Source organism: Ruditapes philippinarum, unplaced genomic scaffold (assembly GCF_026571515.1).
Source record: "Ruditapes philippinarum isolate M1 unplaced genomic scaffold, ASM2657151v2 ctg1580_1_1_1_1, whole genome shotgun sequence".
In the NCBI taxonomy this organism is placed as follows: Eukaryota; Metazoa; Mollusca; class Bivalvia; order Venerida; family Veneridae; genus Ruditapes; species Ruditapes philippinarum.
This window is the reverse complement of record NW_026860763.1, coordinates 23,573-37,072: the sequence shown is the minus strand read 5'-3', so window position 1 is coordinate 37,072 and position 13,500 is coordinate 23,573. Positions and strand designations below refer to the sequence as shown.

The following is a 13,500-nucleotide window of genomic DNA, read 5'->3' as shown; positions in this document are numbered from 1 at the left end:
AAACAACCTTCCTGACAAATTTCCAGAATATTTGGATGAAAACTGCAGCCTCTAGAGTGTTAACAAGGTTTTTCTATTTTTAGCTCCTGTGACCTAGTTTTTGACCCGAGCTAACCCATCTTCGAACTCGACCTGTATTTCATTGAGATTAACATTCTGACAAAGTTTGATGATGATCCAATCAAAACTGTGACTGCTAGACTGTTAACAACCCAATTGTTGACGACGCACGACGCACGACGACGGACGCCGGACATAGCCCCATCACTATACCTCACCTTGACCACTTCGTGGTCAGGTGAGCTAAAAAGCATGGTATAAGTCAGAAATTTGTCAACTCAAAATGTTGAGAAATTTCTGCCACAAGCACAATTACTATCAGAGTACAGAACAGAACAAAATAGACTTGTATGAAAAATCTCTCATGACCTGTAGCACTGGCTTAAATATATTCAATCTTTATCAACAATGTGCTGGAATAAAAATCTTGTTACCATTTGCTTCTAAACAACTTTACATAAAACTAAATAAGTTGGTAATTGATATAATTATTACAAAAGGCTTATTTTTCTTACTGACAGAAATTATGTCTTTAAAGTGTATAGTATAATATTACACAATTAAACAATCCTATCTGTGCCATACTGAAGCTTTACAGTTGAGCATTTATTCGGACATATAATTTATATACATTACGTCAAACAATATATCATTCACAAACTTTTTATAAACATTTAGTCATATATGGTAAATATATAATATTTACAAAAATCACATGTATACAATAAATCATAGTATGTGAAGATATTATCATGTTGATAATTTGGTCTGTACTCATGGAATGGTCCAAAAAAAAGTCTACATAATCTAACAATATTCATTCTAATACACCATAATATGACTCAATTATTCAATACACTTCATATTTCCTTTATATAAAATAACTAATCCAATGTGATAATAGAAGAAAACTGCATTAACAATGAAAATAATGAAATTACCAACTCTCCTCTAAAAGAAAAAAAAATCATTTAAATTTTATATTGTTACACTTCATTTCATAATCTTTATTTGGTTTTGTTATTAGTTTATGTTGTTTCATTTTACTACCTTATAATCTTGTACAAATCTATATAACAACTCACAATAAAATTTCAATCTGACACATGAAAGAACAATTATAAGAAGTCTTAACTTCAAACATAATTATTTATTCAAAAACAAGTGACATATATTTTAACATAAATTCAGTCAGCATTATATGCCAATGAAATACCCTTTTTTCCTATTAAATAAATATACACTGGTCACAATTTTGTAGTATATTGTAAATTCTCGATTGTTATTAATTGTTCCTGCTAGCCGCAGCAGAATACTCCCATGTGACCAGTGCAGACCAATATCATGGTTCCCACTGTTTGCTAGTCAGTCAACATTTACTTAAATTTATATTTTAACAATTGAAAGATGAACAAGTCTAAGATAATTCAGTGTGGTATGGGTCAACAAATTAATAATAAATGAGCCGTGTCACGACAAAACCAACGTTATGCGTTTGCGACCAGCATGGATCCAGACTGCGCGGATGCGCAGGCTGGTCTGGATCCATGCTGGTCGCAAACGCATAACGTTGGTTTTGTCGTGACAAGGCTCAAATGATGACTTTGATGTGACAATACAACCCTTTATACCCTTGTGGCATTAATGAACTACATAAGTCACCAGTGTGTAATTGGGCCCACACTTAACAATGATATAACCACACCACACTGATGATTTATAATTATAGCACTATTATATCAACATCCTATATATTTACAATAGACTCTTATGTAACTGAATTATTGAGACAAGGGCAAGTTTAATACATATATTACCTTTTTACATGGTGTATACTTAGTAAATTAATTAATATTTGTCATGATTTAATATTAATTTTATTATCTTAACATCTTTCTTCATAATCTTTAACTTTCTTCATTTCAAGTGATCTGTTTAGTATAGAAAATTTATTTATAAACATGATATCTGAATTATCAAAAACAACAATGATGTAGAGTTTCACGTGATGGCACACTCACATTTATATATTTCATATGATTGAGGGAAGAAATCACATTTCTATATTTTAAATAAATGAAAACAACATGACAAAGATGTCTTGCAAGTCTGATGTAAATTATATTAACAAATTATATTTAAACTGACAAACCAATAACACTTTTATTCTTACATAAAACACCATGTAACATATTACAGAAAAATGCATCAATGTTTAAATATGTGACCTTATGAATCTGTGTACTATTATGCAATGATAAATCTTATGTAAAATATTTTTTATTTCACCTGTTTGAACTTACATATTATGTCGGCATAAATTTATGTATAGAAGTAGCACCAGTATAAATATTACACAATAAAGAGACACCACATGTGGTCTTCAAACACACACAAAAGTAGTTTTTGAAGCTAAATGTACCATAAGAGATATCAATAATGTAAGTTGACAGGAATAAATATATAACCCACTAATTTGTAGCATTGTATTTCATAGTATGTTTTCAAAGTAGTCATTGGATGCTAAATCTACCATTTACAATATTATAAACTACTTCAAATGTTTACAACAATCTCTCTGTTATTGTTTCATTAGCAGTAACTAGTTTAGGTTACTGTTAACATGGCCATCCCCCGCCGAATGTGTTTGCTCATTGGAAGAAACTATATGTAGAGCAGAATAATTCAATTTTAAGAGGTCTTGTGGTAATGAAAACTGATGGCTGAAGTGATATTAGTTACAGATTTGAAACCTATGTGAATACTGATGGCTGAAAATAACAAAGGGCAATAACTGAAAAATAATGCAGGGTACGCTATCATTCTTGTGTGCTTCACTCCTCCTCAATGAGATCTATCCACCTATGAAGTTTCAAATTAATACCTCTAACACTTTTTAAGATAAGCTCCGACATGTGACAAAAATTATGAAAAATAACAAAGGGCAATGACTCAAAAAATATAAAGGGTAGAGTAATCATTCTTGCGCACAGCATTCCTCCTAAATAAGATCTATTCACCTATGAAGTTTCATGTAGACATCTCAAAGACTTTTTGAGTTATGCTCCACTCAGGTGAAAAATTAAGTATGAAAAATAACAAAGGGCAATAACTCAAAAATTATAAAGGGAAGAGTTATCGTTCTTGCACACAGCATTCCTCCTCAATAAAATAAATCCACCTATGAAGTTTCAAATTGATATCTCAAGGCTTTTTTTTATTTAGTTATGCTCTGGACAAAAATTTAGTTTGAAAAATAACAAAGGGCAATAACTCAAAAATTTTGCATTATTTCAAATGTTACAATATTTAGTTCCAAATTAGTTTGCACAAATTATTTTTTTCATTTTAAGTTCAAAGCCCTTAAAACTATTCAATGTTAACATAACCATTTTAATACACAAAATATTTTATACAAAGTTCAAGGTACTTTAACCTTTTGTAAATTGCATATTGCATATTTGTAGCCAAAATAATGACTACATAAATTTCTACAAAAAGTACGAGTGCTGAAACTAAAAATTCAAACTTTTTCCAACATTCAAGAGATAACTTTGTCAAAAATCATTGAACCACGACCAAATTTGAAATTGAACTGCTTATTCCCAAGATGTATGTATATGTAAAATTTGAGTTGAATGTGTACAACCAATGGGGAGATAATGAAGGGAAACTAAAAATTTCTGATTTTTTTCAAAGTTCAAGAGGGATACCTCTGTCAGCTATCATCAAACAATGACCAAATTCAAACTTGACCTGTGTATTCTTATGACATATCCATATCTTTAAATTGAGTACAACTGTTGGGGAGATAATGAATGGGAACTGAAAATTTCCTTTTTTTTCAATGTGAAAGGGGCATAACTCTGCAAAAAATCATCCAACCATGACCAAATTCAATCTTGACCTGCCCATTCCCTTGACGTATCCATATGTCAAATTTGAGTTGAATGTGTAACACCATTGGGGAGATAATGAACGGAAACTGAAAATTTCATATTATTTTTAAAGTGAAAGAGGCATAACTCTGCCAAAAGTCATCAAACAATGGCCAAATTCGATCTTGACGTGCACATCTCTTTGACGTATCCAAATGTCAAATTTGAGATGAATGTCAAATACCGTTGGGGAGATAATGAACGGAAACTGAAAATTTCATATTATTTCCAAAGTGAAAGGGGCATAACTCTGCCAAAAATCATCGAACCATGACCAAAATTTGAACTTGACTTGCGCATTCCTTTGACTTATCCATATGTCAAATTTGAGTTGAATGATTGTGTAATACTGTTTGGGAGATAATGAAATGAAACTGAAAATTTCATCAAGGGGAAAAACTCAAAAATCATCTGACCATGACCAAATTCAAACTTGACCTGTATTTTCTCATGATATATCCATATAATTTGAGCTGAATGCGTCCAACCCTTACTAAGATAATATACCAAAACTGATGATGATGGAATGACAGAACAGGGTAACACTATATGCCTCAGCCATTATATGGCGGGGTCATAAAAATAACTTTGTTCATTATTGCAAAAATTGAAGCAAAATGTTCTTTTAGCCTAGCTTCAACTATTAATATTTCAATGAATGGTCAAATTTCTTAAAACACCATCTGATCTTAGAAAAATACACAACATTTTGGTCAATTTGTCATGTTTGTAGGGAATTACATATACAAATTAGCATGTTAGGATTGTGTGATATTGGAAGGAACTAAGTGTGTAAGATGATGTACTATATATTCTATAAAGATCTATGCAGGCATGTTACAGAATATAATTTTAATAATGTTAAATTGTCTTAATTTATCTGTTAATAGATCTTGTTGATAGACAAAACATTGACTCATCTATAAAATTCAAAAATCTCTTTTTATATATATAGAATCAAGTGAAGCTTCGGTATAAAATAAATCCATGGCATTGTTGAAAGCTAGGAAAATATGAAATGTTATAAATTTGAGGTATAACTTCACAAAATGTACGTACATTTTATCAAATAATAAATATGTTCTTTTTGTTAAATTCACAACTCAAATCAAAGCTGTACATAAACTTATTTCCCAAAATGTGTGCAAGGTTTTTTTTTCTGCATTAAATCAGGAAGTCACATTTTAAACATTTTTAGTGATTCAGTGCTTCTTTTATTAGTTAAAATTTTCAGAACTTTTGAGCAGCACTTTTGTAAAATTAGTATTATAAAATAGCACAAGAACGGTCCCCCATACAAAAATGGCATGTGTTGCTTTGAACATTTTCTACACAATTTATACATGGAAAATGACATGAATATATATATAAAAAAGTTAGGAGTATAATAATGTACCAGTGTCTCCCTATAATCTCAATGATATTTTTATATAATCTTTCTGAACCATGTTTCATCAAGTTTTCCAAAGAAAAAACTTTGTTGTTTAAGTTTTTCAATGATTTCAGCTTTTAATTTATAATGATATTTTAACACGACCAATATTTCACTTCTTTCTAATCAAAATTCAGATATACACTTGCAAAGTCATTAGAAAGAAACTGTTTCCAAGGTAAATCCTATCATCTTTTGTAGCCATGGTCCTCTATAACAAATAAATGATTGTAGATTGCACTCGATTTCATGGATTTATAAATCACCGCTTTGCAAACCATTCCATCAATACAGACGTTTTTCATACCTGTAAATAAACATGAACAATATTCTTTAATTAAATGTACATTCACTTATTCTGTAAAAGTATTTGCTGCCATAAAGGCATATCCATGCCAAAACAACTGATACATTTGCATTTACAATAACTTTAAAATGATTGCTCCCATATAAGGTAATTTTAGGTTTTCTGCCCAAAGTAAAAGTGCCCTTCTGTTTATTATTTCAGTCAATGATTTATCATATCATGCACATGCCATGCAGGCAATGGGTATAAACTACTCATGTCCAATAAAAGCAATCAAAACAAACAAGTGTTTTTAACTGTTACACCATAAACGGTAAGCAAATGCTCTAAACAGTCAATGGACTAACTTAAAATTTTCATTTTGATATTCTCAACATTGATATCAGATGATTTCCAAGTTGAATAAATTCATTAAAAAATTCATCACATACAATGTCAAAGTTTTTGGTATACCATACCTTTAATTTCCTTAAGTATAGTATGCATATTTTCGTAAATAGATTCAATATTACACAGATTTATGTCTCAATTTTATACAGGAATGAAACTCAATTCTCTACAGGAATATATGTCTAGTGTATACAGCAAGAAAGATACCAGTAAAATATACAAGAGAAGGGAACAAGGAACAAGACTTTATCAACTTTCAACATGAAGATTAAAATGAACACAATGCTGTACTTTTTTTTTTCTTTCTATTTTTGAAGTTTGATAAAAGAGTATGGCATGCATAAACAAGAGGGCCCTGAAATTGAAATCGCTTGACACCTGTATATAGGCCCCCGAGGTGGGGCCAATTTTAACCCAGGGGCTTTTATTTGAACAAACATGGTAGACACCCATTTGAAAATGTTTCATGATAAATATCTAAGCTTTAGCTTTAAGAAGATTTTTTAAGTTTTTACTATACACATATAGGGAAAAATAATGACCCCCCTCCCCTCTCTGGGCGGTGCCAATTTTGTCCTCAGGGCTTTTATTTGAACAAACTTGGTAGACACCCACTAGAAGATGTTTCATGCTTAATAGCTAAGCTCTAGCTACTTGGGTTTTTTAAAAGAAGATTTTTTAAGTTTTTACTATATACAAATAAGGAAAATCAATGATCGCCCGGGCAGGGCCAATTTTGACCCCAGGGCATTTATTTGAAAAAACTTGGTAGACACTGACTAGATGATGTTTCATGCCAAATATTTAAGCTCTAGCTCTTCCTGTTTCTTAAAGAAGATATTTTAAGTTTTTTCTTTCAGTTGCCATGGCAACCAGAGTTCTGCTTGGAATGAAATTCTTTGAACTATTTGAAAAGTTGACTACCAAAGGTACATTCCTGTGAAGTTTGGATGAAATTGACTTTTTATGAGGAGATGCCGTTTAAAGTAAAAGTTTACGAACGGTCACCGGACGAAAAGCGATCACAAAAGCTCACCATGTCACGTTGTGACAGGTGATTTAAAAATTATTGATAATAATTAATAAATTAATGGGATTCATCATTTGGAGGTGTTGTTTAAGGAATAGTAATTTTGACCCTGATGGATGTGTGTTTTTAAGTAGCAACACCAAAAGCTTTATAATTGTGATAGAAAAATGCCTGTAGTCCACACCAGATTTTCCCAAGAGTATAATCATTTGTACATGTGTACAAAGTTATCAAATGATTTATATTTAACCTTTACTCTGCTGGAAACAAGGGTGATAAACCTTTGCTACTAGCATAGAGCCAGGCCAGCAGTTCAAGGCCCAATCCTGCTAGGTGACCAGTGCAGACTGACCAGGTTCTACACTGTTGGTAGCTCTTATGTTTTGTATTTTTCTACGGACTACTGAAAATTCAGAGCAGAGACATTACATTACATTTTAGCCATTTACGTTTAAATTTATCATTATGATACAGAAATCTTTCAAAGTCATGATGTATGGCTCAAATACATGAAATACAAGTAAAGCAAGATAAAGATTGGGTCAAAAATAGATCTTAAAGCATATCTCACCTGCCTATATGATCAAATACTAAATACAATAGAACAATAACATGCATTTAAATTTTATAACAGTCTTTGAACAGTCTGGAAAACTTAGTATTGACATAACTTAAATTACAGAGCAAAGTATTTCCGTTCAACAATCAAAATACATCTTATATCTTTTTCATAATAGTCCCCATTTACAATATTAACTAACATATATGTTCAATTTACAAGTAATCACCAATTACTATTTTCAAAGACTGTAATCTATGTTTTACTTTACAAGGAGGGTTAAAGGCATGCTTTGTATAAACAAATTATTATATAACATAAAAGCCTACCATATCCAGTCCTAAGCTGCATTCGTACTCTGATAGCTATCAGAAAATGATTCAGTATTAGTAATAAAAACAAAAGTATTTAATCTGTGAAACATTAATTCAACAAAATTTGAATGAGCATACATTAATTTTCCTGTGATATTGTTAATTGTATTAGTGTTATTCCCTTACCATGCTAAATATGTTTAATGAACTAGTCCAGCTTTCAAAACCATTTTATCTTTTTTAAGGAAAATTGATATTTTCCAAATATATACTGACTGAATAAGAAACAGAGCACACATTGAACTGATCAAACAGCACAGATGTGACGACTGTATCTTATACCGGATTCCGGTACAGACCGGAATGTCTAGCTTTAGGGTAACTGTTTACGGCGGTAACAAGGCTCTTCCCAGTTACAGCTAAACAGTTACCCGAGAGCTAGATATTCCTATCTGCACTGATAGCCGGTGTTTGATTCTTTTTCTTGCATGTTACATATACATTTTCAGAACAGAAATTATGAAAACTGATATTCTCATCACACATTTTTTTCTTACAGTAGCGTATGAACTTACAACTTCATTCATAACGGTTAAGTGACGTCATCCTAAGATCGCAATTCATTCATAAAAGATGCGCCACAATGACCTCATTTAAAGCACACGACTTGTTTTACATGGGGGGTGTAATATAAAGTTTTCTAGCAACAGTGTAAACGGTAGATAATCGGATAAATCCTGTTTGATATGCAAGAAATCTTGGTCTGCACAGGTTCCAGTGGTAGATTCAGTTGCCACCTGCACGCTCTGAATGCTAGTGATGTAGACTAGGCCATGTCACCAGTATAATGGCAATCACACCAGGTGATGTAGACTAGGCTATGTCACCAGTATAGAGAGACAGACCAGTCTGTACCTCCATGCAATCTCACCAGGTGATGTAGACTAGGCTATGTCACCAGTATAATGAGACAGACCAGTCTGTACCTCCATGCAATCACACCAGGTGATGTAGACTAGGCTATGTCACCAGTATAGAGACAGACCAGTCTGTACCTCCATGCAATCACACCAGGTGATGTAGACTAGGCTATGTCACCAGTAAAGAGACAGACCAGTCTGTACCTCCATGCAATCACACCAGGTGATGTAGACTAGGCTATGTCACCAGTATAGAGACAGACCAGTCTGTACCTCCATGCAATCTCACCAGGTGATGTAGACTAGGCTATGTCACCAGTATAGAGACAGACCAGTCTGTACCTCCATGCAATCTCACCAGGTGATGTAGACTAGGCTATGTCACCAGTATAGTGAGACAGACCAGTCTGTACCTCCATGCAATCTCACCAGGTGATGTAGACTAGGCTATGTCACCAGTATAGAGACAGACCAGTCTGTACCTCCATGCAATCTCACCAGGTGATGTAGACTAGGCTATGTCACCAGTATAGAGACAGACCAGTCTGTACCTCCATGCAATCTCACCAGGTGATGTAGACTAGGCTATGTCACCAGTAAAGAGACAGACCAGTCTGTACCTCCATGCAATCACACCAGGTGATGTAGACTAGGCTATGTCACCAGTATAGAGACAGACCAGTCTGTACCTCCATGCAATCTCACCAGGTGATGTAGACTAGGCTATGTCACCAGTATAGAGACAGACCAGTCTGTACCTCCATGCAATCTCACCAGGTGATGTAGACTAGGCTATGTCACCAGTATAGTGAGACAGACCAGTCTGTACCTCCATGCAATCTCACCAGGTGATGTAGACTAGGCTATGTCACCAGTATAGAGACAGACCAGTCTGTACCTCCATGCAATCTCACCAGGTGATGTAGACTAGGCTATGTCACCAGTATAGAGACAGACCAGTCTGTACCTCCATGCAATCTCACCAGGTGATGTAGACTAGGCTATGTCACCAGTATAGTGAGACAGACCAGTCTGTACCTCCATGCAATCTCACCAGGTGATGTAGACTAGGCTATGTCACCAGTAAAGAGACAGACCAGTCCGTACCTCCATGCAATCTCACCAGGTGATGTAGACTAGGCTATGTCACCAGTATAGGGACAGACCAGTCTGTACCTCCATGCAATCTCACCAGGTGATGTAGACTAGGCTATGTCACCAGTATAGAGACAGACCAGTCCGTACCTGCATGCAATCTCACCAGGTGATGTAGACTAGGCTATGTCACCAGTATAGAGACAGACCAGTCTGTACCTCCAAGCAATCTCACCAGGTGATGTAGACTAGGCTATGTCACCAGTAAAGAGACAGACCAGTCTGTACCTCCATGCAATCTCACCAGGTGATGTAGACTAGGCTATGTCACCAGTATAGAGACAGACCAGTCTGTACCTCCAAGCAATCTCACCAGGTGATGTAGACTAGGCTATGTCACCAGTAAAGAGACAGACCAGTCTGTACCTCCATGCAATCTCACCAGGTGATGTAGACTAGGCTATGTCACCAGTATAGAGACAGACCAGTCTGTACCTCCATGCAATCTCACCAGGTGATGTAGACTAGGCTATGTCACCAGTATAGAGACAGACCAGTCTTTACCTGCATGCAATCTCACCAGGTGATGTAGACTAGGCTATGTCACCAGTAAAGAGACAGACAAGTCCGTACCTCCATGCAATCTCACCAGGTGATGTAGACTAGGCTATGTCACCAGTATAGAGACAGACAAGTCTGTACCTGCATGCGATCTCACTTGGTGATGTAGACTAGGCTATGTCACCAGTATAGAGACAGACCAGTCTGTACCTCCATGCAATCTCACCAGGTGATGTAGACTAGGCTATGTCACCAGTATAGAGACAGACCAGTCTGTACCTCCATGCAATCTCACTTGGTGATGTAGACTAGGCTATGTCACCAGTATAGAGACAGACCAGTCTGTACCTCCATGCAATCTCACCAGGTGATGTAGACTAGGCTATGTCACCAGTATAGAGACAGACCAGTCTGTACCTCCATGCAATCTCACCAGGTGATGTAGACTAGGCTATGTCACCAGTATAGAGACAGACCAGTCTGTACCTCCATGCAATCTCACCAGGTGATGTAGACTAGGCTATGTCACCAGTATAGAGACAGACCAGTCTGTACCTCCATGCAATCTCACCAGGTGATGTAGACTAGGCTATGTCACCAGTATAGAGACAGACCAGTCTGTACCTCCATGCAATCTCACTTGGTGATGTAGACTAGGCTATGTCACCAGTATAGAGACAGACCAGTCTTTACCTGCATGCAATCTCACCAGGTGATGTAGACTAGGCTATGTCACCAGTATAGAGACAGACCAGTCTGTACCTCCATGCAATTTCACCAGGTGATGTAGACTAGGCTATGTCACCAGTAAAGAGACAGACCAGTCTGTACCTGCATGCGATCTCACTTGGTGATGTAGACTATAGTCTGTCCCATTAAAAATGGAAATGAACTTTTGCCTGGTGTGAATTAACAAAACGAGGTTGAATAAAAATTAAACTATTTTTGTAAACTAAAAAAAAGTCACCCTCGAGATTTTTCAGGATTTTTCTCTAAAGTGTCTACTTTTCTTGTAAAAGCAAATTTTGATTTCTCTATGGTAAATCTCTGTTGTTTATTTTCCGTAGCCATTGCCGAAGTACTCTTCATTTGAAGATGAACGGGAGAAAGCACGTGTCATGGTTCTAAAATATACATGAGGTTGTCGGGGTCGTTTCATGATTATTTTACAAAGCATGATCTACAAGATGTAACAGTTTAGTTGCAATGCGTGATGGAAAACATTGAAAAATAAATAATAAGCAACTTGTCGAGTCACATGAAGAAAATCTAGAAATTGCACTTACTTTTATGCTGAATAGAATCCCTATGAATTTCGAAATAGATCTTTATAAAGGTCACGACAAATTCGCATTCTGAAGATTCCTTCATTACCACATTCTATCAAGTTCCGTAGATCCCATTTTTTACTTTGAAACTCCTGAATCTCCTACACTTATGGTAATCCAGAATTTTTTAAACTGTTCATCCGTCTCATTATTAAAACATAGTGTTCAATTTGTGGAGTTATCTGGGTTAGCAAATGAAATATGTAAATGAAACACATCATAATTCAGTATGTTCCAAATCCATAATTCAAGAAAGGCCCATCAATTTTACATGTCAACATCACAATGTTTATAACTCTTGAAACGAAAAAAACTTTATTACGTCAACAACAATGTACGAAATATATGACGTAACAAAAATGCCTCGCGCTTTTTATGGATTATCCAGTTGCGGCATTGACAGAGGGCGGTTAGGCATATGTAACCTCATACAGATAATTTAAAGCGTTGAGATAAATTTGTCTTGATGTCATTTAAAATAATTTTTGTATACCCAGATTTCGCAACTTAACTGTTAAAATTACACCTTCAATGCATATATTAATAATGAAACTTTTGATAACATTTAATTAATTTTAAACACATTTAATAACATGAATCTATAACAGTAACAGATACAATACTTCTTCCATTAATTACATAGATCTATAACCTTCGTTTTGATTTTATGTTTTTAAACCATTTTATATTTTTCTCAGAAATGATTTCCCTATATATTATCTCGTTATTCAAGACTTCTTTAAATCCTACTATTTTAGCTACAAAATATACAATACGCGGTAGATTCTCTATTTTTTCTCTCCTATGGTATATATATATGTTCCGTAACAATGTAATTCAGTAACTAACTTCAAAAGCTTTCAGTATACAAACGGAGCGAATGGTGTGTGTTAAACTTCCACACAATATGTCCAAGATATTGAACATTAAAAGCAAATCATAGAAAACGTTGTTTATGAAAGTCAGATTTTTCATTTTTTGTGAACCAAAGTGCTTCAATCATGGGAGAATGGCTGAGTTTCGTATTATACAGATCTATTTGAATATTTAATGTTAATTTATTGAACTTTAATAGAAATTTTCAGGTTAGAAAATTTCACCCAAATTTTTATTGTATTTACTCATTATATTTGGATTTTTTATGTCTTCAATGCGTTTTTATTGACGCTATACGTTGTAAACGAAATTCTTCTGGATATTTTTGGACCTTATAATACGTAATGTGATTATGAATTATTATTAGAATGGAAATAAAAGGGTTTGTTTAAACATTTTCATTTTTCAATGCATTGTGTTATAGCCAGGATAAATATTTCGTACTTATTATTTCCATATGTATGAAATTATTGACATTTTGTATAATAAACTAACTTTTGTGATCTGTCAATTATGTCAGTATATTTGGTAACATAATATTAATGAATATATTGATAAAAAAGCTTTAAATTGACAAAAGATTAAAATAATTTCAATCTAAATTACTTCTGCACCATTGTCCTAGACAAGTAGCTTGTCTAAGGAAAATGGCGGACTTCGCAGGTATCTTAGCGTGGAACTGATAACGAT

At 34.3% G+C, this 13,500-nt stretch overlaps 1 protein-coding gene across 4 annotated transcripts in view; it reads right to left on the bottom strand.

Moving 5' to 3' along the window:
- Positions 1-5,342: 5,342 nt before the first annotated feature.
- LOC132713323 (inosine-5'-monophosphate dehydrogenase 1-like) overlaps positions 5,343-13,500 on the bottom strand; it is a 29,895-nt gene continuing 21,737 nt past the window's right edge. For 3 of the 4 annotated variants that reach the window (XM_060695869.1, XM_060695870.1, XM_060695867.1), the window contains one exon: positions 5,343-5,737. The gene's annotated coding sequence lies outside the window, so the exon portion shown is untranslated. Of the gene's footprint in view, positions 5,738-8,045; positions 8,082-13,500 lie in introns of all 4 variants that reach the window. The other variant, XM_060695868.1, reaches the window with a different exon arrangement.